The sequence below is a fragment of the Rhipicephalus sanguineus genome, chromosome 1 (assembly GCF_013339695.2).
Source record: "Rhipicephalus sanguineus isolate Rsan-2018 chromosome 1, BIME_Rsan_1.4, whole genome shotgun sequence".
Lineage (NCBI taxonomy): Eukaryota > Metazoa > Arthropoda > Arachnida > Ixodida > Ixodidae > Rhipicephalus > Rhipicephalus sanguineus.
The window spans coordinates 132,447,558-132,453,760 of NC_051176.1; positions in this window are offsets into that span (position 1 = coordinate 132,447,558).

The following is a 6,203-nucleotide window of genomic DNA, read 5'->3' on the forward strand; positions in this document are numbered from 1 at the left end:
TGTGTGTGTGTGTGTGTGTGTGTGTGTGTGTGTGTGTGTGTGTGTGTGTGTGTGTGTGTGTGTGTGTGTGTGTGTGTGTGTGTGTGTGTGTGTGTGTGTGTGTGTGTGTGTGTGTGTGTGTGTGTGTGTGTGGTGTGTGTGTGTGTGTGTGTGTGTGTGTGTGGTGTGTGTGTGTGTGTGTGTGTGTGTGTGTGTGTGTGTGTGTGTGTGTGTGTGTGTGTGTGTGTGTGTGTGTGTGTGTGTGTGTGTGTGTGTGTGTGTGTGTGTGTGTGTGTGTGTGTGTGTGTGTGTGTGTGTGTGTGTGTGTGTGTGTGTGTGTGTGTGTGTGTGTGTGTGTGTGAGAACAAGATTAGACTGCACATTCGACTAGTTGGATTATAGTCATGCAAACAAAAACTCAGCGCTAAGGCGCAGGAAAAAAAAAACAATTTTCAATTTTCCGCGCCGTGTACTCCACCTTTCCTTACCCATCGTCCTATATATATATATATATATATATATATATGCTTCATTGGAATTCAGTAAAAGGAACGTCTGCGGGGCCCTCTGCGAATTCCTGATTGACACGATGAGATTTCCTTGCTAATCCTTTGTTTATCAATTTATTGTTTCCCATCCCCTTTCCCCGAAAACAAAATCTTATTTATTTCGTTATTTCCTTTTCTCGTATCACGAGAATCACCTTATTCTACTTGAAAAATACCACCTTTCCCTTTCCCTGATTTTCTTTTTTAACCCAATGTTCCAATTGACTGTAACCGCCGGCTTCTTGGCCAATCCCCCGGTGTGGGTGTGAGCCAAATGCAAGGAACAAACAAACAAACAAACTTCGCTACTTCAGAAAACTTGCGACGATTTATAACGTAGTGGGTACGTTGCATGTTTACTTGTATTAGTTGCCCCAAGAGATAACAACGGGCTCTACAAAGTCCGCTCTTCTAGCTTTTGCTGTGACTTAATTGCTGCGTGTTTCACGCAGGCCTGGCGATCTTTGTTATCAGAACAGCGGTCTCGCACATCAGAGAGTATACTCAATGACGTGCTACTTCTGCGATCGTGCTCACTCCCTTGACACAAAGAATTAAGCCAACTAAAAAAATTCGTATTTGTCTTATGAGAAAATAAATACTATGACTCTGAAATGAATACTGGTTTATGCTAGTTGGTAGGAATACGTGGTACAGTTACTTCCGCTCCTCTGAAGAACGTGTTTTACCCTTGTCCCACTTTCTTAAGTGGAGGGCAAGTAACTACATCACAAATCCAATGCTTTTTTTAATGATTGCTTTACCTTTTTCATACTTTCTTTTTTATACAAAGAAAAAAAACCGTTACGAACCGTTACGGAACGTTTTTTTTTTTTCGTTCCGGAACAGAAACGAAACGGAACTTTTTGCGGTGAAACGAAACTAAAACCGAAACGAAAAACTCGGAAAAGAGTCACTTTATTAATATCGGGGGTTTTACGTGCCAAAATTAAATCACGATATATGATATGAGGCACGCCGTAGTGGAGGGCTCCGGAAATCTCGACAGTGTGATGTTCTTTAAACATACACTGACATCGCACAGATACACGGGCTTCTAGCGTTTCGCCTCCACCGAAATGCGACCGCTGCGGCCGGGTTCGCACCCGCGACCTTCGGGTCAGCAGCCGAGTACCGTAACCATTGTAACACCACGGCAGACGAAAGATTCACTTTCTTGAGATTTCACAGTACATGTGCAATTTCGGTAAGGAAGCTATCTGGCAAGTACCATTTTTTAACAGCGGAGCTGTTTAAGCTTAGCAAAACTCCGTTGCCTTCCCGCATTAACTGGTTGAGCGAGGAGGCAAGTGAAAGGCACGCAAAAAGCCAAGAAGGTATAGCAAGGGGGGGGGGGGGGTTGATTCTTAAAAGGAAGAAGGAAATGAAAATGAAAATTGGGTGTAGAGTGCACGATAACTGTCTCTCAAGTGGGGACACCTCAACCGATACATTCACGGGGGACTGGGGATTGAAGGGACAGTGAGAGTAAAAAGAGATGGTAAAAGAAGAAAAAGAAAGGTATGGGAAACGCCAGTCAGGGTGAGGAGGAGGTGAGAAGGTGAAGCATAACATGTGTAGCAAAAGGGTGGGAAAGGGATATGTGAGGAAGAGGGGCCACCAGCTCCGTCGTTACCTCAGTCTTCGCATCGATAGCTCGTAGCTGCCCATTTTTTTTTTTTTTTTTTTTTGCGAGGAAAATTAAGCTTTCCCCCGAATGGGCAGGACGAGTGAGGCGCGCATTCCTACACTAAGCAGCTTGTTAGGAAGATTAGAGTCACTTTGACAAGATTTCACACATTTGAACTCCACGAATCTCGTTTATACTAGTCAACTCACCACAACAACAAGAACAACAAAAAAAAATACATAAACAAACAAACAAATACACGTTTTTTTGTTTTTGTTTTTTCTCGGCGTACCTGAAATGAAGTGGTGCAGCCCGCTTGTGCGAAGCAACACATCCACATCGATGCTAGAACGTCCGGTTTTGGTTCGTCTGGAGTTTAAACCTTTGCTTCCCCTGGCCACTGCAGCCGCGTTTCAATGGGATCGAAATGCAAGAACAACTGTGCACTTATATTTAGCTGAAACCCAGATGGTGAGCAATAATCCGGAGTCACCCCAATGGCTACTGCGTGCCTCACAATCATATTGGGGTTTTGTCGCGTAAAACTCCAGAAATTATTGTCCAACCTTTGCTCCCGATCACATTGCTTTAACGTTGATGAAACATCTACGACTACATACGCATCTTTTGAGTGATTAGTGTTAGTTTCTACAAATGAGTGTTTATAACAACGGTTAAAATTGTACTTCGGTTTCTAGGACCATCTTATTATCGAAAGATGCATTGTTCTTGAGCATTGGTGCGATATACTAGTATCAAGAGAACGTTTGTAGGCTACAAATACGAGAGCACAATGCAAGGCTATATCAGTGGAGTTAATAAGAACAATGCGTCTCGCTCGGTAGCATCGCTCAATAGGTGAAAGGGAGAAGGCCAAATAGTGAGAACTACACGGCATACTCACGGAACGATAACGCTCAGCGTTGGTTCAGAAGGAACGCGCACAATACAGCACAAAGCGTAAGTCATTATATTACCAGACTTCATAGTATTTACAGTGAGTAGAAGCTGTCGAAGCGGAGGCGCGTTTGAACGTGTGGAGCAGTGCTCTGACCAATGTCCGTCGCAACAATCTGTAAGCATCTTTGATAACTGGTCTTGATAACTGTGGGGGCGCTCTTGAGTATCCTATACAAAAGCCCTGTTTCTCCCAAACATTTATCTTATCGTGCTCCAGTAGAGTGCCTTCGGAGTTTTGTTTGAATGCACTGGAAAGTTTCAGAGTGCAGTAGAAACGATAAGTTGGACGGACGCCGCTGACAGAATTATGCTCACAGTTGACTGTCCGCTACCCAGGGGCGTAGCCGGGAGGGGTGGGGGGGGGGGGGGGGTTCAACCCTCCCCCCCTCCCCGAAAATTTTCAGTTTTGCTTCCGTATATATACACGCGCACATACAAACGCACGCACGAACATGCATAAAGTATGGTTGAACCCCCCCCCCCCCCCCCCGAAAAAGATTTCTGGCTACGCCCCTGCCGCTCCCGCTTTATTTATTTATTTATTTATTTACTGTTAACTTCTAGAGTCTCGTTTAAATGCTGTCAATACGGGCACAGAAATCAAATCGCGTCTTTCAAGTGAGGAAAGCAAAAGCTCGCAAAGACAGCGCAGAAAATAAGCTTAGCGGTGACGAATCGTTCTCTTGTGTACGTGGTTATCAGAAGCTGGGCACAGGTACGACATCCTCGACCTAATATTACATAACGTTTAGTCATAGTCATGTCAGGGAAGTTGTTGCAAGTGAAGATATGAAACCATGACATGACCATCAGCGAGAAGCTCCTGTTTTTTTAAGTGCGATGCGCTTCTTGGCCAACCAAAGCAATTTCGACCGCATCTTATCTATCTATCTATCTATCTATCTATCTATCTATCTATCTATCTATCTATCTATCTATCTATCTATCTATCTATCTATCTATCTATCTATCTATCTATCTATCTATCTATCTATCTATCTATCTATCTATCTAATTCTGGGTGCTCTCGTGGTCGTCTCATTAATTTCATGTATATCAAAATTTGCATGTTATGACATGAGTGCATGGCGAACATGAATGTCGGATCGTCACATGAATATAACATAATGCATGTCACGGCGCCCATACATGAAAACGTCTTGGAGCTCTCGTGGTCGTCAACTATATATGTATATTTGCCAAAATTGGCATTGCATGACATGAGTGTATGGCGAACATGAATGGCAGTTGAACATATTCATGGGCACAGGTACGCAGGTCATAACATTCATGGGCACAGGTACGCAGGTCATAACATTCATGGGCACAGAAATGGCAGGCCATAACATAACTTGACATTTGCCAAAATTGGCATTGCTTCACATGAATGTACGGCGAACATGAATGACAGGTCCTGACATGAATATCATTTAATGCATGCCATGACGTCGTCACATACATGAGAATATCTTGGAGCTCTCCTGGTCGTCAACTTGATATTTGCGAAAGTTGGCATAGCATGACTTGAGTCTATGACGACCATGAATAACAGGTCATGACATGAATATCATGCAATAATAATAATAATAATAATAATAATAATAATAATAATAATAATAATAATAATAATAATAATAATAATAATAATAATAATAATAATTGCTGGGGTTTAACGTCCCAAAATCACGATATGATTATATGGGCTCCGGAAATTGCGACCACCTGGGCTTCTTTATCGCGCACATAAATCTAAGTACACTGGCCTCAAGCATTTCCGCCTCCATCGAAAATGTAGGGACAATACTGTATGACAAACATGAATGATAAGTCATGACTTCAATGGCATGGCATGCTTGTCATGTACGCCGTGACATACGTGGCAAGGTGCCATTGTGATCCCATGGTGGTCGTTTCATTACCTTGCTATCTGCATTACATTAACATGGTGCGCATGTGCGAAAACATGAATGTTTGTACAAACACATCTGTCCGCGCCGTAACGTTTGGCTAAATACGCCAGAAATGTGATATAGCCAGTTTCCCGACGCCTGCTTCGCGAAACATCGAATGCCACAGTGCGAGGATCGGCCGCGTTTTTTTTTTTTTTTTTTGCTTTGTGAAGAGGCAGTTGTGCATGCGTGCGCCGGGGCATGTTTGGGGGGAGTATTACGTTACGCAATGGTTGGCGATCAGGGATGGTCGGACTTTCAAAAACGCCGCTTCGCACTAGTGGTGCCAAGCCTGAAGGAAGAGTGGAGCTGGGAGGACTTATTTGTTTCTATTTAGTTTTATCTTTATTTATTCCTCTCTTTCTTTCTTTATTTCCCTCTCTATATATTTCTTTCTTTCTCTTTCTCTCTTTCCTTCTCTCTCTCTATTTCTTTCTTCTCTTTCTTTGATTCTCTCTCTTTCTGCATTTCTTTCTCTCAATTTTCTCTTTTTCATTCTTTTGTAGAGAAGCGTTGGAACTCTGTAATGGGTCGTCCTCTCGAGCGCCTTCTAGTCGGTTGTCCGCTCTTCTCTGAGGACACGCCCCTCGTGCTGAGAGTCTGCTCGCCGTCGTGAATGTCGCCATTGCACATCGTCGCCTAGTGCCGTCAGTAAACGCCTTTACACTTTATATTCTATGCTTTACTCTCTCCCATACTCCTTTCCTTCCTCCTTACCCTCACTTCTCTTTCTCACCCTCTTGCTACATATTATACAAGGCTATGCTACACTCTGCTGGCGTGCCTGGATAGCCGAGTGGTTAAGACGCTCGCCTTCGGATCGTAGGTACGCGGGTTTGAATCCCGCCTCGCCAAGACATTTTTTCTATCTCTTTCTCTCTCTCTCTCTCTCTCTGTACTCGTTCTCTCGCCCATCAGAGTTATTGCATCCCACATCGGAGAAATCGGCGCACGTGTTCTGGGAGATGAAGCAGAGACAGCGTGCCGGTTCATGATGATGATCATTTCTGTGCACTTGCCACGGACATAAACATTCCGCATAAACAGCTCCGCTGTTAAAAATTGAATTTCTGGCTCGTCAAAACAGCGGCATGGTCATGAGGCCCAGGGGGAACTCCTGATTAGCTTTGACCACCC